Source organism: Asparagus officinalis, chromosome 9 (assembly GCF_001876935.1).
Source record: "Asparagus officinalis chromosome 9, Aspof.V1, whole genome shotgun sequence".
Lineage (NCBI taxonomy): Eukaryota > Viridiplantae > Streptophyta > Magnoliopsida > Asparagales > Asparagaceae > Asparagus > Asparagus officinalis.
In genome coordinates this window covers 32,485,207-32,508,702 of record NC_033802.1, presented here as the reverse complement: position 1 = coordinate 32,508,702, position 23,496 = coordinate 32,485,207, and positions in this window count along the sequence as shown.

Here is a 23,496-nt window from a genome sequence, read left to right as displayed (position 1 = left end):
TACTCCCTGATACTCCAATAGGTATACGAGTCTAAACTGTTTCCCCACTTTTGACGGGAAGTTCCTGGAGAATATTAAGCTAATATTCTTCAGGATAACCCGATTAGGTAACTGATAATAATGTCCGAACCAGTTCCGCAGAGGGAACTGGGGGTGGACGATTTATGTAACGGGAAGTTCCCAAAACCACAGCAATGTAATGAATAAGAACTCCCATTCAAATTCTCACCACGTCTATGCACTCAACACTCTCTCTGTTAGAGTCTGGACGTAAAGTTCCCAATTGGTCAAACCTTCTTACAGTTAGGACCACAACCAAAACCCCCCTCTCGATTTCTCCAATGAACGAGAGGTCCACTTTCAAATCGAGTGATCAAACCTTCCTACAGTTAGGGTCACCTCAAACTCCTGTTTGGCCAAACCTTCCTACAGTTAGGGTCAAAACCATGATTCACTCTCGATAAAGGAGAAATTCATCTTTAGGTCAGTAATCAAACCTTCCGACAGTTAGGGTTATCTGAATCTTTTCGAATCTCGGAGTGGAGATTCCACTCTTGGTTTCACCTTTCCAGATTCTGGGGGTGGAGATCCCACCTCGAGTCTCCTTTCCAGTTGAAGATAGAATATAAAATTCTTCTTCTTCAGTGTCGGGAGATAGAATATAAAATTCTTCCTCTCCCATTTCGGGTTCGTCTTTGCCCCAAGAGAAGACACCACCTTTTTCAAAACCCAAAATTTGTGCCTCACAGGTATGGAAGTTTATCCCGAATCCTAAGCAGGGATAAGTCTGCGCCTAACACGCGCTGCCGGTTTAGTCTTTTTCCGTACAAAAAGACACCAGGGTTCGATTCTGGGGTATTCTATCCTGAAACCTAAGCAAGGATAAGTCTGCGCTTAACCCGCGCTGCCGGTTAATTCTTAACCGTTAAAAAGAACACTCGTTCACATATTCAACATTGTGACAGGTTGTTATTAATAACACCAAAATCCATGCCTTACACGCATGGGGAATTTCATCCTGAATCCTAAGAAAGGATATGCCGACGCCTAACACGCGTCGCCGGTTTAGTCTTTTACCGATTGAAAAAGACACCAGAGTTCGATTCTGGGGTATCTCATCCCGAAGCCTAAGTAGGGATAAGTCAACGTCTAATACACGTTGCCGGGTAGCCTATTCCCGTAACAATGGCGAAGCCTATGTATTCAACATCATAGCACAAAGTCTCAGAGAATTCACTCTCTTAGCACAACGTTACATGCGGAACGGATTTAGACAATCCGCATGCTAGCCCGACTCAAACGGTAGTCGGTAAAGGCTAATCAAACCCGTTGAAGGCTGGGGGTTAGCCAAAAACCCTAAAGTCAACGCCTAACACGCGTCGCCGGGTAGTCTATTCCCGTGAGAAAGACGAAGTCTACGTATTCAATATCGTAGCACTAAAAGGGTTAACTCTTTTAGCTTAACGTCACATGCGGAACGGACTTGAACAATCCGCATGCTAGCCCGACTCAAACGGTAGTCGGTAAAGGCTCATCAAACCCGTTAATGGCTGAGGGTTTGCCAAAAATCCTATAAATACGAGAGTCACTGACGCATCAGCTCCATTGGTTGGTCTCGTGACTTGAGCATCCAACGACGTTCGAAACCTTAGGGTCAACGCCGGTCAACGCGTAACCCTAGGTCAACGCCAGTCAACGCGTTGCGAGCAAAAATTCAACGTACGACGTTCAAAACCCTAAGGTCAACGCCGGACAACGCGTAACCCTAGGTCAATGCCAGTCAATGCGTTGCGAGCAAAAATTCAACGTACGACGTTCGAAACCCTAGGGTCAACGCCGGTCAACGCGTAACCCTAGGTCAACGCCTATCAATGCGTTGCAATGAAAGAACTAACACTCCGAAGAGTATATGAGTATAAACTGCTCCTCAATCCTCCAACAGTGCATGAGGTTAAACTGCTTCTTAAATACTCCAATAAGGTATATGAGTATAAATTGTTCCCTAAGAGAAGTTCCTGGAGAATGTTTTCTATAAATATTCTTAAGGATAACTCAAACAATAAGACGCCGGACAACGCGTTGCAGATAAAGACTCGACGCCAACAATCGATGGTCAGCTAAATCAGGAATCGACTTCAAAGTTCAAAATTCCGACAACGGTCAGACAATAAATGCAGCACTGAAACTCTCTCAAGCATTCGACAAAGCACCGGATAGCCTGGAGAATTAAAGGAATCAAGAACGGAAGTCATTCCAAGGTTCCATTACACCGACTGAAGGTTGGGACAAGCATATCCAAAGTATTTCAGACTCTTCTATAAAAGAACGAGACTGAAATACTTTGGAGGGGGTATCTGTAGGCATATAAAATTGCTTATAGGTCCCTTAGCTCAGCTCGGCACAAACCGACAAACCAACGAGGCAACGAGATTGACTAATCGCACGCAAGCAACGGAATACGTCCATTCGCGTGCGGGATCAAGCCAAGTGTTCGAAGAGTCAACGAGTCATCCAACCAAGGGCATACTCGGACGAATCACGATCGAATCAAGATCGGTTTCGGACTCGAACTCAGAACCGAGCCACCAAGGTGGCCGGCCGAGCCACCTCTTGGTGGCTCGGCATGAGCCGAGCCACCTTGAGGTGGCCGACGGCTTGAGTTCTGGCCACACGTGCACACGGGCACGGGCACAGTGACGAGAGCCTATAAATAGGCCACCCCCTTGTTCATTTGAGGAGGTTGGATTTTGGAGGAGGCGAAGCCCTGCAGGATTGGAGACTCAGATCTAAAAAAGATCTCAACTTTGGGACATCAAGGACTTGCTCATCCAGATCTGGTGCTCGGCGATCATCAACGTCAAATAAGGCAGGTGTTCGAGAGGATCGGATCTCAGATCTACGTTGCTACACTCCGGATCTAAGCTTGGTCTTAGATCCCGAGACTTGGACGATTGTTTCCTTGGTGAAACAATCCTCCCCGGCTATTATTTCCTTGGTGAAATAATACCCGTTGTACTGCGTAGATCCGACCGGATCTAGATCGCGCGGTGGTCCACGGCAAACAACCCCGGCGTAGGCAAAGAACCCACAAAGCGAGCGACCACAAAACAGGAGCTCGCGATTCGTTCGACAAACAAGGAAACAAAGTTATAATTTTCATTTCTTTTCAATTTGATTTTCGTTGTAACCGGATCTTATAAAAAGACCGGATCTTTGTAATCGATAGACTATTACAAGAGTGTACAATGGAATCATTAATGAAGAAAGCAACGAATTTCCCCGCGAACACGTATTTCTTAGGGATTCATTCGTTGGAGCTATTCTTCGTGGGGAGCACCGATCCTTTTCGTGAAGAAGAAGGATAGCAGCATTCATTTGTGCATTGATTATCGTGAGTTGAATAAGGTCACCATCCGGAACAGGTATCCGTTACCGAGGATTGCTGACCTATTTGACCAGTTGCAAGGAGTGTAGTGTTTCTCGAAGATTGATTTTCGATCTAGCTATCACTAGTTGTGCATACGGGAGTTGGATATTCCTAAGACCGTATTTCTGACTCGATATGGGTCCTTTGAATTTCTTCTCATGCCATTTGGGCTTACTAATGCACCCGCAGTATTCATGGATTTGATGAATTGGGTTTTTCGTCCGTATTTGGACCAGTTCATGATTGTTTTCATCGACGATATCATCATCTACTCGAAGTCAGAGGCCGAGCATGAGCAGCTTCTTCATTTGGCATTGCAGACTTTACAAGAGCACCAGTTGTAAGCGAAGTTCAGCAAATATGAGTTTTGGCTTTCAGAAGTCATATTTTTAGGCCACATCATTAGTAAGGAAGACATTACAGTTGACCTAACTAAAGTGGGGGCAGTTCTTGATTAGGAGCCGCCAAAGACAGTTACACATATTCATAGTTTCTTGGGACTTGCTAGCTACTATAGGAAATTCATTCAGGATTTTTCCAAAATTGCTACACCACTGATACGCCTTACAAAGAAAGATGTTCAGTTTGTTTGGGGGACAGAATGTCAGAAAGCCTTTGAGAGTTTAAAGGCCAAATTGACTATCGTACCAGTGTTGATCATTCCAAGCAGTGATAAAACATTTGTTGTCTACACGAATGCATCATTGTCGGGACTAGGAGGCATTTTGATGTAGACTCGAAGAGTAGTGGCTTATATCTTATGGTAGTTGAGGACTCATGAACAGAATTACCCCACTCACAACTTGGAGTTGGCGGCAGCGGTCTTCGTGCTTAAAGTGTGGAGACATTACCTTTATGGGGTTCAATTCAAATTGTTTACAGATCATCAGAGTCTAAAATACCTTGTAGGCGTTAAAAATTACCTATAGGTCCCCGCACATAGCTCGAGACAGAGAGAAGACGATGAATATTGCCATTCGAATCATGGAAGCTCATTTGACGATGACAAGTGCATGAAGTGAGTCAACGAACTATGTGAAGCAATGGAACTGCAGAACAACGAGGAAACGAACTGATCGGGAGCTCCGAGTCACTTACAAAAGACGAAATGCCTTTCATGTCCCATCCACTCCATAAATGATTCAATCATGGGAGCTTGTAGATCTTCTCTACAGCTTTCTGATGCATCTTGAATCGCATGATTCCGAGTTCGAACGACGAAAATACGGTAAAAACGGACGGAACGCGCAGAACTACGTCCCGGGCCTCGGCGAGACACCCAGAGGTGTCTCGGCCAATCCGAGACACCCAAAGGTGTCTCAGCTTGGCCAAGACACTCTAAGATGTCTCGGACAAGCGGAGACACCCAGAGGTGTCTCGGATTGGCCAAGACACTCATTGGTGTCTCGGATTGGCCGAGACACCCATTGGTGTCTCGGCCAAGCCGAGACACCCAAAGGTGTTATGGACATTGTAGAGTGATTTTGGGTATATTTCCATTAGAATCTTGGATCTTGGATCTCCGCGTTAGCTTTCTAATGCATCTTGGATCGGATTATTTGGAGATCATATGAGAAAAATAAAGTCAAAATACCAAAGATAGTACAAACTACCTCAGAATTTCGAGACAGTGTTGGTGTCTCGGAAAATAATAACGATGTTGGCCATGATCCAGTTTGAATTTGAAGAAACTCAAAACATAAAAGTTATAGATATCTTTGTCAGCTTTCTAATACATCTAGAATTAGGTCATTTAGAGATCATATGAGAAAGTTAGAGCCAAAATACCCGATATACTCCAACTGTCTCAGCTTGGCCGAGACACTCTCAAGTGTCTTGGCTTGGCCAAGACACTCAGAAGTAAGCCAAGACACTCAGAAGTGTATGCAATACAAAAAACACTAATTTTGGTTGTTTTTGGCGGTTTTTCGATCGTTAACCGCCTGGATTTGCTCCAACTGATCTGAAAATATGGTTAAGTGGTTTCAACTGAAGATAAGAGGGAATCGACCATTCTTATCCAAATATAGGGCTCTTGAAGCCTATAAATACAGCCTCAGGGCCTTTATTTTTCAATATCTAGAATTCTCGAGCGTTGGCGAAGCCCTGCCGGATTGAGGACTGAAGAGCCACGAATTTCAGAGAGGAGGAGGAGACTTCAGTAGATTTTTCAGCATAAAGAATAGGAGTTCATCAGATCTACAGTCCGGTTCGTCCCTTAAGATTATCCCGTTACGGTGATCTTAAGAAGAGCAATTATCTCGATGTTGCCTAGATAAGCGTTTCGGCTTCTTGATTCCTTCGCGAATCGACAAAGCTTCGGATCTGATCTGATCATCAGGTGGTCTACGGATATCAATGTCCCCGTCATAGGCCAAGATCCCACGCAAGCAGCGGGAGATAAACACCCGTTGCGTTTGTTTGAAGAGATTTGTATTTTTCTTATTTTCATTGTGTAAGAAAGTCTTATAAAAAGACTAATTTTACTTTGAATCTGTAATCGATAAACGTGTAATGGATTCAGCAATGAAGACATCAACTTTCACCGCAAACATACCTCTCCTCTCATAAGGAACTCAAACAGAGGCAGCAATGATGAGTCGAGTTTATCAAGGATTACGAGTTCACACTTCAGTATCATCCGGAGAAGGCGAACGTCATAGCAGATGCTTTGAGCAGAAAGCATCATCACAAACTTACAACTTTGAGGTGTTCCTTCTACAGAGATATTCTTACTCTCAGTCAGTTTGACTTAAGACCAGAGATTGGCGGATGCAGTGCATTTTTAGGTGCGTTAGCAGTACAGCCATCGTTGATTGATAGAGTGGTTAGTGCTCAATTAGAGGACTCTTGGATTCAAACCCGAAAGGGATAAATTTCTAAAGAGCCCAAGGTAGATTGGACCATCGGATCGAATGGAGGTCTTCGAATGAAAGGCTGGTTAGTAGTGCCCGATAATCTACAGTTGAAGAAGGATCTATTTAATGAGGCACACCGTATCAGATACGCTATGCATCTAGGCACAACCAAAATGTACAAGGATATTGCAGAGTATGTATCTAAATGTTTTACATGTCAGCTTGTGAAGGTAGAACATCAGAGACCCACGGGTACCCTAAAACCCTTACCCATTCCTGTGTGGAAATGGGCAAATATTTCAATGGATTTCATTGTAGGATTGTCGAGGTATAGCAAAGGAAATGATTCTATTTAGGTGATTGTTGATTAAATGACAAAGTCGGTGCACTTCCAACTAGTTAAGACAACTTATACGGTGAAGACCTATGCGAGGATTTTCATACGGGAGATTGTGAGATTTGCATGGAGTTTCAAAGACGATTGTGTCGGATCATAGCTCAGTTTTCACTTCTCATTTCTAAAAGAGCTTCCTGAATTCTTTTGGAAGTCAGTTAGCTAATAGTAGCGTTTTTCACCCGCAAACAGATGGTCAAACAGAGAGAGTTAACCAAGTGTTAGAAGACATGCTTAGGGAAGGTGTCTTTGATTTCCAAGGCGTTGGGAGGATCATATACCATTGATCGAGTTTGCCTATAAAAATAGTTATCAATACACTATAGGTATGACTTCTTATGATGCCTTGTAGATCTCCGATTTGTTGGGCAGAGTCGAAGGATAGCTTGCTACTTGGACCAGACCTTGTTAGACAAACTTCAGAGAAGATAACGTTGATTCAGGAGTGTATTCTTACAGCTCAAAGTCGGTAGAAGAGTTATGCGGATTAGAGATGACGACCTTTAGAATTTCAGGTTGGGGACTACATTCTGTTGAAAGTATCACCTATGAAGGGTGTTAGATGGTTTGGCAAATGGAGAAAGCTTGCCCCGAGATACATTAGACCGTTCAGAATTGTAGATCGTATTGGAGCTATTTCGTACTGACTACACCTTCCAGCGTTGATATCAGGTGTGCATGATGTCTTCTAGTCTTAATGCTCAAGAAGCACTTATGCGATGAGGAGCAGCAGAGAGTGTTTAATGCACTAGATTTAGAACTTCAGACGAACTTGACTACAATTGAGACTCCAGTCCGCATTCTTGCTAAGGAGGATAAAAAGCTTAGGAATAAAGTGATCCCATTAGTTAAAGTGCAGTGGAACAGGAAAGGAGTTGAGGAAGCTTCCTGGGAGCACGAGGAGGATATGCGTCGCGACTACCCACACCAATTCGAGCAGGTAAATTGTTAACTATAGTATTTTTTTTATGTTCATCTTACTTATATGGCTGCATTTTATACTTCACGCTGTAATGTGGGTATTAACACTTAGCACCTAATCATTCGGAACATATGGTATATACATGGGGAGGTTACTTGTTTAGATTTTTCACCCAACATACTAGTTCTGTTTAATTAAAGGTTAAGTGGGAGTACTCACATTCTAGATGTTAAGTGTACATATTGTGTATATGATACATACCTGGTGAGTTATGATAAATTATAGAATTTCGAGGATGAAATTCTTTTTAAGGAGGGGTGAATGTAAAACCCCGTACTTTTGAAAATAATATGAAAAATAATATTAAATGAGCTTTACTGTGACTAATACTAATTTTGGATGAATGAGTATGTTTAAAATCTATTTGAGATCAATAAAGTACATATAATGAATATATATAGGTATAAACATGCATGCATACATGAGAAACTATCGGCTAAAAATACCTCTGGTCGGTTGACCGACCCAAGGAATCGGTCGACCGATGGACACTGGCTGATTGACTGATTATTAGCATCAGTCGACCGATAGGTGCACAGACCCAAGTTTTAGTTCGGGTCAAGTTATTTTGGTTCAGGTCCGCTTGTGTGTGTGTGTGTGTGTGTGTATGTTACCCAAATTCTTTCTCTTTTTTATCTCCATCTCTGAACCCTAGCTGTAGCCTCTCCCCTCAAAACCCTAGAGGCCCACTTTCGAGGAAGGCGAGATTTAGGGGTTTCTACAAGGGAGGATCGAGTCCATCGTGTGTTTGGGGAGTTCAACACAACTTTTGAGGCAAGTTATATCTCCTCCAAACTCATACCTCTGTTTTCTTGGTTTTGTTGGATTTCTAAAACCTATTTTATGTGTAAAGATCACACCTTTATTCTATATGACTTAAAGTTTTAATCTTTCCGATTTAAAATGTTATGAATCGGATTATCTGATTTGAGTTTAAGATTTGAACTTGATCTAACATGAGAATTTTGCTAAGTTAATTGTTTCCATGATGATTTTACAAACACGATCATGCTAGGGTTGTTAGAATCCCCTCAAAATTTGATAATCTTGATTTTATGTAGCAAAGTAAACTTTAATTACATTAAACAATACTTAACACATGAGTTTTATTCGATAGTTTTTGATTTTGATGTATTGTAGATAAAAACCTAACCCTTTGACCCGGCCCCAGCATCGGTCGACTGATCAAGAGAATTAGTCGACCGAACTGGTCTTTAGGAAGTAAAACTTTGCCCTGGTCGGTCGACGGAACATAGGAATCGGTTGATCGATCCATGCTGGATTTTTGTGCATGCATTGTGTACATCCCCATCAGTCAACTGATAGAAGATATTGGTCAACCTATTTTGTGTTGTTTGGAAAATATAGTTTCTTTCCTTCGTGCGTTTGATCGCATGTACAAAGTATGAGTCGTACATCGATACACGTACGTTGTTTACGAGAGAGCACGTATTGCATTTTGAGCACGCACGAGCTTTTGGAGGTGCGTAATTTAATCTTTGCGTTTGTCATGATAGAGAGTGACGTATGTTTCATTTTACGGTAGTTTTGGATGCTTGAGTGGGGTTAGTTGGTGCATCGTAATGAGACCGCGGATTGACTACACTCTGAGTGTGTTAGTTGGTATACTGTTATGAGACCGTAGTAGACTACACTCCGCAATGCATCATTTTTTTGGGGAATAGGTTGATATACCTATATTCCGCAGGGTGTTCGAGTAAGGTAGTGAGCCACAAAATATTGCGATGAGCCACAGGATATTGTGAGCGCCTTACTCAGCATCAATATTTTCATTGTAAAGGATCACAACTTGTATTTTTTCTGTCGTGTTACCTACCACGAGGGTAGATTGTAAAGATTATGGTTTATTATACACAACGTATCCTATATGATGTCTTTTATTGGATTTTGTTCTTATTCCCGCGCTAACTACCCAAGTGTAGTATGAGATATTATGATACGACGATTATGACATGTTTTGGATGAGGCTTGGTAATGTTTGTTCTTTGTTACTTATTCTTATTCATAGGATTTAGGGTTGATATTTAGCGATTCACAATTTGAGATACGTGGTATATATATATATGAGGGTTTTCTTGTTTGAATTATTTCGCTCGACGTATCTATTCTCGTGTTGTGGATTTCTAAATATCAATTTCCTCTTAGTTTAGTGTATATGACTTATATATCTATATATACTATATCTTGTATTTTTATACACCTAACCCCCTTCCCCCTGAGGGCGGTGGAGATGTTCTCGCTAGCGCTTTGACGCTCGTTGTTTCTATTTTTTCAGGCACCGAGTCAGACATTCGGAGAGTCGCAGGTTGACGGAGATTCAGTCTAGCTTACCGTCATCTATTAGTAGTTAATTAGTGCTCCACAGTAGCTTATTATTTATTTTCAGTCTTAGAGATGTATTTCATGTTGGAGGCTGAATGCCTTAGTACTATTTTTAGTTGACTCTTGTGTTTAGAGGTTTATTACTCTTACTTTAGATTATCATTTGTATTTTTTTTCTGTTGGAACATGTTTACATTTATTTTTGGATCATTTCTTTATATTGTGTTTCTTCTATCAATACCTTAAATCTATCTGCTTGTACCCGCACTTCTTGTATTTGATTCTACTAGAGAGATATTATTGTGATTGTGAAACATGTTGTTGCACTTTGTTAGGTGCGTGACAGGTTTGACATCCTTGGTTCACTTTAAACTGCAGCCTTGTGTGAAATCAGGGGCGTCACAGTTTTCCTTTTTTTCATATCAACCAAACATAAGAAAAATGCATACATTGGTTTCCCACCATATTTTGTAATTGGAACAAACCTAAACAATCTATTTTTTGGAAAAGTTTGGAAAACCCAAAACTTAGATTTTTTTACATGGAGTTGTATTTCCCATTATATTGGAAATGAACCAAACAGCCCCAAGTATAACGGAAAAAAAAAGGAAATAGTACTGTCACTACTAGATTTCCATCACTGTTGTTTAATCGATTCTGTCCTCGCAAAATGTCAAAAATGGGACCATAAAGGAAGACAAAGAGGACGTAGGTATGAAAGAAAGCTCCTAGCGACGGTTTTGTTTATTATAGTAGGAGAAAAAGCAATATGATCCCTCTTGATTCTAATGAACTATTCACAAATTGTCGGCAGAATAAATCAAATTAAGAGCTAAAACTCCTCAAATTTAGTCATTGAGCCATCTAGCAACACTTGTTCTCTATATGGTGGTCCCACTGCCAACCTGTCACCTGACCCACCGTGAAAATATCTTTCCATCATGATATTTGTTGGACCACTTTAATGTTGCATAAGAACCATACTTAGAAAGGAGGAGATGGTAATGAATGAGGATTATATCTTCATATGCAATTTAATCAATCAACAACCATCCTCAGCATTGTGCACTTTCTTCACAGTTGCAGCAATATATTTCTAAACTATTGTCGACATCTTTTTCATCTCTCTTTTCAAAATGTTGAGCTTCATACCATGGTGAAAAGTTTTCGTATTGACTCGATTCTTTGATTTTATCTGGTTCTTTGTACATACATCTTTTCTTTTCTCAGCAGAAAAGTTTTTTATTGAAATAAGAAAAAGTTCCCATGGAGGGAAATAACCATACACCAGAGTTTCAAAACAAAAGGAAAACTGAGAATCCCCATGCAATTACAAACTTGACGAAAGATCCGATCAATTACAACTTGACAAAAGGATCATAGGTGTTGGAGTTATATAATAAAGATAACTTAAAACTTGAGTTTGTAGAGGAAAAGAGGAAAAAGTTTAGTCCCACATTGGAAAAGAGATGGGAAGATAGGCTCTTTATAAGCCTTCCTTTTCTCTCCTATGCCTAGAAGAAAACAAAGGTTATGCTCCACACCACACACGCGCGTGCCGGCTGGGCCGGGCTTGGGATCGGGTCGGGTCGGGTGGCGCGCGCACACGACCTACGGACACGAATGCCACTCCGGATTAATGGGATTAAAAAAACGTGATAAATATTTTGCGAATTAATTATGTAACGGAAATATTTTGATTTTATAACGGCTAAGATTTATTAACGTGATTAAAAACGTATTAATTACGGCTTATGAGTAACGGCTGTTTTAACCCTATAAAAGGACCTAAACCAAAGAGTTTTATACAGTGTGAAAAACACAACGTATTCTCTCTTCCTCTCTGCTATTTCTCTTCATATTACTATTGTTACATTTTTGGTTCCTTCGCAAAGCCTTCTTGAAGCTCGTGCCGATGAGAAGGAGGTCACCTGACCGAGGGTCGTTGTATCTCCGGGAACTTTTGCCGCGTAGCCCTGTACGAGAGGGGGCAATTAGTTTCTTGGGACAGTGCTTGCACGCCTCGACCATCAGACCATATTTCTAACCCTTATTTCTTTTTGTTTGATTTATTTCTTACATCTGCGTTACAATATTAATCCGTGATTATCTGTTAATTATTAAATTGCTTAAACTGATTTTCGTTATTGTCTAAACAGCTAATATTCCTAACAATACAAGAAACTAATTGGTGCTGTTTAGAATAGTATCATGATTAGCATTCTGCTTTTTATGTTAATGTTGTCTGCAATTCTTAAAAACGAAATGTTACAATGCATGATTATTCTGTTGAATGAATGCTTTATATATTTCTGCTGCATTATAATAACAAAAATATTCATTCATCATCAGATTATGGCTACAAGTGAAGTTATGTCTGCTAAACCAGAGAAGTTTGATGGGAATAATTTTCGTCGTTGGCAAAACCAAATGAGATTTTGGTTAACAACTCTACATCTAATAACAGCCATAGAACCAGATAACCCATCTTCATCTAGACCAGTTACTAGGCAATCTTCCTCATCTTCCTCCACAGATTCCATTCCTATCCCAAGAACACCTCAAGAAATAGAGTATCATTGTCTACATAGAATCTTAGGAGCTTTATCTGATAGATTATATGATATATATTACACTATCACTAATGCTAAAGTTCTGTGGGAAACCCTAGAGAAAAAGTATGGTTTAGATGATATGGGAATTAAAAGATTTAAAGCTTCTGATTTTAACAAATTTAAAATGGTAGATTCTAAACCAATGAATGAGCAAATTCATGAATTTGAACATATAGTTCACCAACTAAAAGTGAATGGATCTATCCTAGATGAAACATTTCAGATAGCATGTCTTATAGACAAACTTCCCGAGTCCTGGTCAGATTTTGCCAAAAACCTTAACCATACCCAAGGAGATCTTACCCTAGAGTAAGGACTGCTTTTTCAAGAAAACTGAACCACCCAAGCCTAGGAAGGGAGGGCCTCCACCTAATAAGTCACAAGTAAACATGGTGACTTCCAGTTCAGCTGAGACTGCTTTCAGGTCTGTTCTCTTCACCCCTAAAGTAAACATGACATTTCAAGCAAATGATTGGTGGATTGACACTGGAGCTAATATTCACGTTTTCTCTAATCAATCTTTGTTTTCCACCTATCAGGTCTCAAGTAGAGGAACTGTGACAATGGGAAATAATAATGTGGCTCCTGTATCTGGAATAGGTCGGATCAATCTAAAGCTGACTTCGGATAAGACTTTGATCCTGCAGGATGTCCATCATGTACCAGACATTAGGAGAAACTTAATTAGTGGATCTTTGTTAGTGCAACAAGGCTATAAGCTTGTTTTTGAATCAAATAAAGTTGTAATAACTAAGGGTTTGAACTTCATTGGAAAAGGTTTCTTATGTGATGGTCTTTTTAAATTGAATGTTAAGAATTCTACTCTTGCATCTCCAATAGCTTTGAATATTGAACCTTCCATCACTTGGCATCAAAGATTAGGACATGTGAATTATAATTCAATTAAAAGATTGATGCATCTCAATATAATTCCAAAGCTTAATATAAAAGATGATGAAAAATGTGAAATATGTGTAGAAGCCAAACTTCCTAAGAAACCATTTAAAACTATTGATAGAGATTCTGAGATATTAGAACTCATCCATAGTGATGTTTGTGATTCAGGAAGAACAACTAGAGGGGGTAACAAATATTTTGTAACTTTTATAGACGATTGCTCTAAATATTGTTACCTCTACTTAATTAAGACCAAAGATGAAGTCATAAACAAATTTAAAATATATAAAGCAGAAGTTGAAAATCAATTGGATAAGAAAATTAAAATACTAAGATCAGATAGAGGTGGTGAGTACACTTCTAATGAATTAAAACAATTCTGTGAAGATAATGGAATTATTCATGAAATAACTGCTCCATATACACCTCAATCTAATGGAGTAGCTGAGAGAAAGAATAGAACACTAATAGACATGGTAAACTCAATGTTAATTAATTCCGGTGTGCCAGAAAATTTGTGGGGAGAAGCTCTCATGACTACATGTCATATACTAAATAGAATTCCATTCAAGAAATCTGATAAAACCCCTTACACAATTTGGAAGAATAGAAACCCTAATTTGGATCACCTGAAAGTGTGGGGGTGCTTAGCAAAAGTTAAAATACCTGAAAATAAGAGAAATAGTAATGCAAATAGATTTTTAATAATCAACTCTGACATTAATGAGATAGCCAACAACACCATAATTGAAGCTAGGGATGCACATTACTTTGAAAATATTTTTCCTTACAAGACCAGAATAAACAACACAGGCCCTAGCTCTAATAACTCAGATCCTAGTTCTAATCAAGGTGAAACTAGTTCTAAACAAATTAGACCACTAGAAAGTCCAGAGGAGCCTAGGAGAAGTAAAAGAACTAGAATAGAAAAGGTCCATGAAGATTTCTATGCATTACTTGTAGAAGATTCTCCAGTTACATTTGAAGATGCAATGAAATCAGTAGATGCTCCATTTTGGAAGGAAGCTATAAATAATGAGATACAATCTATAGTTCAAAATCATACTTGGGAACTAACTGATCTTCCTTCAGGTTGTAAAACTATAGGATGTAAATGGGTATTTAAGAAGAAACTCAGACCAGATGGAACAATAGATAAATATAAGGCCAGATTAGTAGCTAAAGGATATACCCAAAAATCTGGTATTGATTATTTTGATGTCTATTCTCCAGTAGCTAGGATTACTACCATTAGAGTCCTCATAGCTCTAGCATCCATTCACAAATTAATAATACATCAAATGGATGTTAAAACTGCATTTTTAAATGGAGACTTAGATGAAGAAATTTATATGGATCAACCTGAGGGATTTATAGCTTCTGGACAAGAAAAGAAAGTATGCAAGCTTATTAGATCACTATATGGTCTCAAACAAGCCCCAAAACAATGGCATATGAAATTTGATGAAATTATACTATCTTATGGATTTGTAATTAATCAAACAGATGAGTGTGTATATCATAAAATAGATAAAAACAACAAAATTGTGATATTATGCCTATATGTTGATGACATTCTTATTTTTGGTTCTGACATACAAATCATAAATGATATCAAACACTTTTTATCACAAAATTTTGACATGAAAGATTTAGGTCAAGCTGACCTAATTCTTAATACTAAAATCATGAAAAATGAGAATGGATATGTGCTATCACAATCACACTACATAGAGAAAATCCTTAAGAATTTTTATGATCCAAACTGTCAACCTGTTTCCACTCCATATGATCCTAATGTACATCTAAAGAAAAATACAGGTCATCCTCAATTACAAAGAGAATATGCACAAATAATTGGATCACTAGGATTCCTAACAAACTACACCAGACCTGACATTGCTTATGCAGTAAATAGACTTAGTAGATATACATCAAATCCTGATAAGAGTCACTGGGATGCTCTAGAAAGAGTTTTGAGATACCTAAAAGGAACTATGAATTATGGTTTACACTATAAAGGTTATCCATCTGTACTAGAAGGTTATTCAGATGCAAATTGGATTAGTGACTCAGTAGATGTAAAATCCACCACAGGATTTGTGTTCCTTTTAGGAGGAGGAGCTGTGTCCTGGAAATCTACTAAACAAACTGTAATGGCTAGAAGTACAATGGAATCAGAAATGATAGCTCTTGATACTACTAGTATAGAAGCTGAATGGTTGAAAGATTTACTAACTGAAATTCCACTAATGCAAAAACCATTACCAGCCATTTCTATTCATTGTGATTGCAGGTCAGCGATTGACAAATGCCATCAAGAGAATGCAAATGTGAAGATGAATCGACACTTGAAAGTGCGACATAAATCCTTGAGATATAAGATGAAAAACCATATAATAGCCTTAGATTTTGTAAGATCAGAGAAAAATCTTGCAGATCACTTAACTAAAGGCTTATCTAGGGCAGTGGTCCTAGAATCATCGAGGGGGATGGGGTTAAGCCCATAAGAAAAATCACTGCAGTGGCAACCCAACCTCGCAGAGGTTCAATGGGTAGAAACAAACTGAATGAGTGATTAATTGTGAGGAGCACTGAATTTATTTGCTCCCATCCCTAGGGTGATCAGTGCTCATAAAAAGCAAGTGAAAGGTTGAGTCTAACTCTTAATGAATCCAAGACCCATGAGGCAGGATGCTTACTTGCTCGCATCCTTATTAGGATTCACCTATATGTGTGTAGTTGTGAGGCCGCGACTATGGGATCAGGGCTGCTCCCTAGTAACACACATGAAAGATACCTGCGCAAGGCCGATAATAGCGCAACCCGTTTAGAATTCTTCAAAACTGTACTATGTGTGCTTTCTGTAGAAATCCGATAAATGAGACTGGTTCAAGGCGAAGTCCACCAAGCTCTCACGGATCTATACAACTGTCACTAAGTGAAGGTTCAAACCGAAAGGTACCTCCACCTATTACATAGTATAAGGGAACCAGCAATCGTATTTATTTCTTTTATTGTTATTTCTGAACTATTTTAAGTTTTAAGTTATGTGGGGGATTGTTGGAATTATATAATAAAAGATAACTTAAAACTTGACTTTGTAGAGGAAAAGAGGGAAAGTTTAGTCCCACATAGGAAATGGGATAGAAAAAAGGGGTCCTTATAAGCCTTCCCTTTCTCTCCTATGCCTAGAAGAAAACAAAGGTTATGCTCCACACCACACACGCGCGCGCCGGCCGGGCCGGGCTCGGGCTCGGGTTCGGGTCGGGTCGGGTGGCGCGCGCACACGACCTGCGGACACGAATGCAGCTCCGGATTAATGGGCCCTTAATCTGCTACATTTTTATTTTTAAATAATTAAAATATAATTTTTATTTTTGAACAATTAACATGTGATAAATATTTTGTAACCGAAATATTTTGTAACGGAAAATATTTATTAGTGTGATTAAAAACGTGATAAACATTTTGCGAATTAATTATGTAACGGAAATGTTTTGATAACGGCTAAGTTTTATTAACGTGATTAAAACCGTGTTAATTACGGGGTTTATAAGTAACGTACGAGTTTATGTAACGGCTGTTTAACCCTATAAAAGGACCAAAACCCGAATAGTTTTACACAGTGAAAAATCAACAGATTTACAAACGAATTTCTCCTCTTCTTCTCTTTCAAAATATTTGCTATTATATTCTGTTGGTTCCCTGAAAGTCTAGAAGAGTTCGCAAAGCCTTCTTGAAGCTCGTGCCGACGAGAAGGAGGTCACCTGACCGAGGGTCGTTGTATCTCCGGGAACTTTTGCCGCGTAGCCCAGTACGAGAGGGGGCAATTAGTTTCTTGGGACAGTGCTTGCACGCCTCGACCATCAGGCCGTATTTCTAACTCTGTTTCTTTTTCATTTGATATATTTCTTATATCTGTGTTATAATAGTGATTATCTGTTAATTATTAAATTGCTTAAACTGATTTTTGTTATTGTCTAAACAGCTATTATTTCCAACATAAACCAAGAGGGTAGCTTCCACTAGATGTTGCTCATGCTATAACTAGTCTTCTACCCCCCCCACCCCAAAAAAAAACAAAAGAGGAACTGAAAGGAACAAGAGAGCAGCTTCCAATAAATCAAGAAGACAATAAAATTATGAAAATCTATTGTAGTTTCATCTAATGAAAAGAAGCAGTTGTTTTCATACATGACCTTAAAGTATGACAAGAAAATATATAAACACCACAAAGAATTCTTTTAGGTATACTCAAATTAGGGCAAATGAAAAGAAGCAGTTGTTTTCATATACCCCCTGTCATTTTACCCCCAAAATGTTAAATCTTCCACTACATTCAAATTAGGGAAAATAAAAGAAATGAACTAATCGGGGGAAAAATCAAAAGGTTTTCACGAAACTACTGGATTTCTAGAAACAATTCAAGAAAAATTCTCAAGAATGATCATTCATGCAACCGATCATTCATGAAACACTGAAACTACTGGATTTATTGAATAAAGAAAAAAATCTAAAGAGTGATCAAGGGTTCTAACAACACAGCAAACAGCAAGAAGAACGCAAACATGAGATCAAGATACCAAAAATCTACGAAATCCTCCATCTCCTTTAAAATAGAGGAAATCAGATGAAAATCATTCATCTAACTCGTCAATTCCTTGATTATATAAACTCCCATGTTCCAAATTTTATCTGAAAAATGATTATACATCTGTTTAGACTTGAATGATGTTCCCACTGAGGTTCAATCAGAGTAGTAAGTAAAACTATAAGAAAAATATTTGGAACATTGTAGAGGAACAATTTCTCCGAACTAATAATTCAATGAAATTTTATTTTCATCCCACTCACAAATGTGTTGTATATATGGAGAATCTGTAATCAAATGTTGCGCATAACTACCATGTATTAATAGAATTCCTACCCCTTTCATTTTACTAGAAAATCAAAAAGAAGCCTTTTCAATCCTTCTTAAAATTTCCCTCGAATTCTACGAGCCATTATTCCACTTAATGAGAGATTATTTATGGCATGTTTTTATTAATTACTTATTAATGATTTACGGGATGCTGCTAAGGAAGAATAGTTGGCTTTAACAACTAATTTCTCTTGGTTTCGTTGGTCATTAGTGTTGCAGCGGGAGGCTTCACAGACACATAAGATGTTTATACAAGAGTGGAGAATAACAACACTGAATAAACACAGTGAAGACAAAGAATAGTACACAATGATTTAATGTAGTTCGGTCAGTATGACCTACGTCCACGGGCGAGAACAGTAGAAAACTTCACTAATCATAAAAGAGAAGATTACAAAAGAGGAGATCATTCTCTTACCAGTGAATCACACAAGGAAATACTTCTCTTTCTATCTCACTCTCTTCTCTCTAACTCTCACTTCTTCTCTCTGTTTGTTATGTTCTGTGTTCTAAACTCTCTCCCATACCCTCCTTATATAGCCTTCAAATAATATTAAAAAAATTAAAATGGTAGGTGAAACAAGATTGTGGTTTGGTGGCACAGTGAAGGTAGGTGATATTTGGCCTTTCATATACAAAGTCAGACTACAAATCTCCACCTTAACTTTGAATATGAAGATCTTCTCTCTACTCTTACTGTCTCGCTAGAAGCCCCTTACGGTCTTAACCTCCGCTTTGTTGAACTCCAAGCAATTCGAGACAATGCTCGAACTTGCGCGAATGTACGTGCTTCATCATTATATCTGTTGGATTATCTGCAGTACTAATTTTCTCAATCGTGATTGTAGGCATATAAAATTACTTATAGGTCCCTTAGCTCAGCTCGGCGCAAACCGACAAACCAACGAGGAAACGAGATTGACTAGTCGCACGCAAGTAACGGAATACGTCCATTCGCGTGCGGGATCAAGCCAAGTGTTCGAAGAGTCAACGAGTCATCCAACCAAGGGCATACTCGGACGAATCACGATCGAATCAAGATCGGTTTCGGACTCGAACTCAGAAGTGGATTTAATGCCTAATCGGGATCCGGATTTACTACCAAATCAGGTCAACGAATCAAGTCTGAATAAATCAACCACAGAACCGAATCACAGATAGAACCAAGAGCGGAAAACGACGGAACAACTCACCCGGAGGGGCTCGGCTCAAACCGAGCCACCTCAAGGTGGCTCGGCCCAATGCTCGGCGATCATCAACGTCAAATAAGGTAGGTGTTCGAGAGGACCGGATCTCAGATCTACGCAGACGTACTCCGGATCTAAGCTTGGTCTTAGATCCCGAGACTTGGACGATTGTTTCCTTGGTGAATCAATCCTCCCCGGCTATTATTTCCTTTGTGGAATAATACCCGTCGTACTGCTTAGATCTGATCGGATCTAGATCTCGCGGTGGTCCACGGATAAACCCCGGCGTAGGCAAAGAACCCACACAAGCGAGCGACCGCAAAACAGGAGCTCGCGATCTGTTCGACACAAAAGGAGAAAGTTGTAATCTTTGTTTTATTTTCTTTGATTTTCATTGTAACCGGATCTTATAAAAAGACCGGATCTTTGTAACCACAAAAAAAAGTTGTTAAGATTGACAATGGAATCAATTACAAAGAAAGACACGATTTTTCTCGCGAACAATCTGGCGACCACAGTGGGAGCCACCGATCTCGCTGCCGAGATCGTCACGTCGCAGCCTCCGGTCGTGGAGGAGGTTGAGTACGAGTTCGACCAAACTAAGTTCGAGGAATACTTGTCCTCGTCTGGATCAACCTCCCCCCGCAAGTCCAAGAAGTCCAAGTTCTCCTCCAGGAGAAAGGTTCGTTGGTATGAAGAAGTCGAAGCCACCAACGAAGATCTCGCCCCGTTTGATGCCAAAGTCGCATCGGGTGAGATTCCTCCAGTTTCCAACCAGGTCAGATCTGCTCTGGCCAACTCTTCTGCCACAGAGGGCGTGGTGACTCTCTCGAAGAGAGCCCGCCAAAGGCAACGTCAACGCCTTGCGAAACGATTCGCAAAGGCCATGGAGTCAGTTGACGGGATCCGCTACAACGTGGATCTGAAGAACAAAAGAGGCAAGCAGCCTCAACAATCAATGAATGGTGGTTCCTCCAAGCCGCCAACAATGGAATGGGTCCGTGTCAAACGGAACCGATCGACGCTGGAGGAGCGCATTCGCAAGCGCCGTGCACTATCAGCGCAGGCACGGGCTCAAGCTGAAGAAGCCCGTAGAAAGCTGCAGAAAGAGGTAGCCAAGAAGCTGCCACCAACTCGCAAAGTTTGGAGGCCGAAGTCTGAAGCGGCGGTTCAGACCAAAAAGTAGCAACTGCAGCCTCCAACCAAAATTCAACCTCCGGCGAACCAAGCTAAGTCGCTGAGAATTCCCATAGCTACTCCGGGAGATCATGCAGAATCCTCCCGAAGGAGAAAGCCAGTCTTGGAGCGCCTCGGTCCAATTCCCGACGAGAGAGGCAAGGCTCCAGTTCACGAGCGTTTGGGCCCAATGAAGAAGCCCAGAATGACTCAACACGCTGGGGGTCGCCGTCACCTCCAGTATAACAAAGAACTCAAGGCAGCTGCGCTCACCAACTTGCGCATCGAAGTCCAAGAGCACGCTGAAGACTCGCGCCCACAAAGGCACGTTTCGAGGCGTGTAACTTTTGAAAGCCCAAAGAAGGCGATCCAACCTCAGATGGAAACATTATCATCTGATAGTGATAGTGTTATACCTGAGAAGTCGTGCCCGCACACGATAGGTTACTCCGACTGTCAAAATGACGAGTTGTACTATCGTGCTGGGGGTACGAATAGAACCAGGAAGAGGATTCCCCGAGAATAGGAAACTCAATGCCCCTGTTCCAAACTCATTCGGGCGGTATTGTCTGAATGCAACTGCATTAAGGCAGTCCCCGAAAGAGTTTCAGTTTTTGAAAGACTTAGTGCGGAGACGCCAAAACCAAGGCCTAGGCGTTCCCTACGAAGAAGAAGGATGGTTGAAGACGGAGAATTTCCGAGGGTCACCACGAATATGACCAGCAAGGGGACATCGGCACGGGATGATTTCGAGTCGATTCTGGAAGCATCCCGGCGTCTAACCCGTCTGCTGTCTGGAGCAATCGCACGAGGAACTTATGGTAGGGTTCGGACAAGAGTACCTTCAGAAGGTGAAGAGTCGGATACCTGCTCCGCAGTCGCATCAGATAATACAGTGTCCAGTGAGGGGGAACCCCGCGAGTCACTGATGATAAGCGCGGAACAAGTGGCCAAGATGCTCGAAGATGCCATAGCCAAACAACAGGAAAGCTTTAGGTTCGAGATGCAGATGGCCATGCAGACTATGAGAGAGATGCATGAGCAACAAATTCAGGCACTGACGAACCAGCGAGGTGAACCAAGCCGCCGTAACCAGGTTGTTCAGGAAGAGGAGCACACGGATAGGGATGAAGCTCACAATGCCAATAACCCTCCCGTCAATGCATGGGGTGGTAACGAGGATGCCAACGAAGATACAAGTGAAGACTTGAAGATCAAAAACCTCGAGAGCAAAATCAATACATTGATTTCTGCTCAAGAGATTAAGAAGACGGGCATTCCTTGTCCATACCCAAGAGAGTGGGAATCAATCCCATATCCGGCGAAGTTCAGTCTAATTAACTTCACGCCGTTTAATGGGATAGGTTCAATTTGATTTACTTCAAATCGCACCTGGGTGTTATCTCTGGTAATGAGCCTCTGATGGGACGGTCCTTCGTTGGCACTCTTCGCGGAGCCGCTTTCGATTGGTATCGCCGCCTCAAGCCAAGAAGCGTGAATAGCTGGGACGACATGGACTTCTTCGATGACGACACCGAGATATCTATCGGATCATTGCTCGATGAGAAGCAGAAGGACGGGGAGTTAGTCGACACCTTCGTCAAAAGGTTCCGGAACAAGGCGATGAATTGCCGGGACCCGATCACCGAGGAATTCATTCTCCAGACCTGCCATAATAATCTGTCCTTAGACGTATTGGAAGCAATGGGGACAGCACCGTCTGACACTTGGAAGGATCTGAAGGTCCGAGGGGAGCAGGCTGAGCGATTCCTTAGAAGGAAGAAGGCCGAGAGGAACCAACCGACGGTTAATCCGCTAGACTCAAACTTCGCCTCACGTGGTAAGGGCAAGGCACCTGCAGCTGCTGGTGGTGCTAATCAAGCGTCACAACAGCAATCCCGAAGGCAGCAAAAGACTTCGGGTCCGAGACTCCAAAAAGAGTACTCTTTCAAGGACGAAGACGTTCCAGCCATCTTCGAATCCCTCCTTGAAGGTAACAAGATCAAGCTACCACCTATCACAAATCAGGAGGAAGCTGACAGCACTACGGACCCAAAGTACTGTGCATACCACAGGAGGGTCGTTCATCCCACCAAGGATTGCTTTACTCTCAAGAATAGCATTCAGACCTTGGTTGAAGTCGGCGTCATAACGCTAAGGTAAGCCAATTGAGAACGGCACAACTCCAAAGAGTATACGATTTGACGGGAAGTTCCTGGAGAATATTAAGCTAATATTCTTAAGGATAACCCGGTTAGGTAACTGATAATAATGTCCGAACCAGTTCCGCAGAGGAAACTGGGGGTGGATGATTTATGTAACGGGAAGTTCCCAAAACGACAGCAATATAATAAATACGAAACTCCCATTCAAATTCTCACCACGTCTGTGTACTCAACACTCTCTCTATTAGAGTACGGACGTAAAATTCCCAATTGGTAACCAGTTCCGCAGAGGAAACTGGGGGTGGATGATTTATGTAACGGGAAGTTCCCAAAACGACAGCAATATAATAAATACGAAACTCCCATTCAAATTCTCACCACGTCTGTGTACTCAACACTCTCTCTATTAGAGTACGGACGTAAAATTCCCAATTGGTCAAACCTTTTTACAGTTAGGACCACAGTCAAAATCCCCTCTCGATTCCCCCAATAAACGAGAGGTCCACAAATCGAGCGATCAAACCTTCC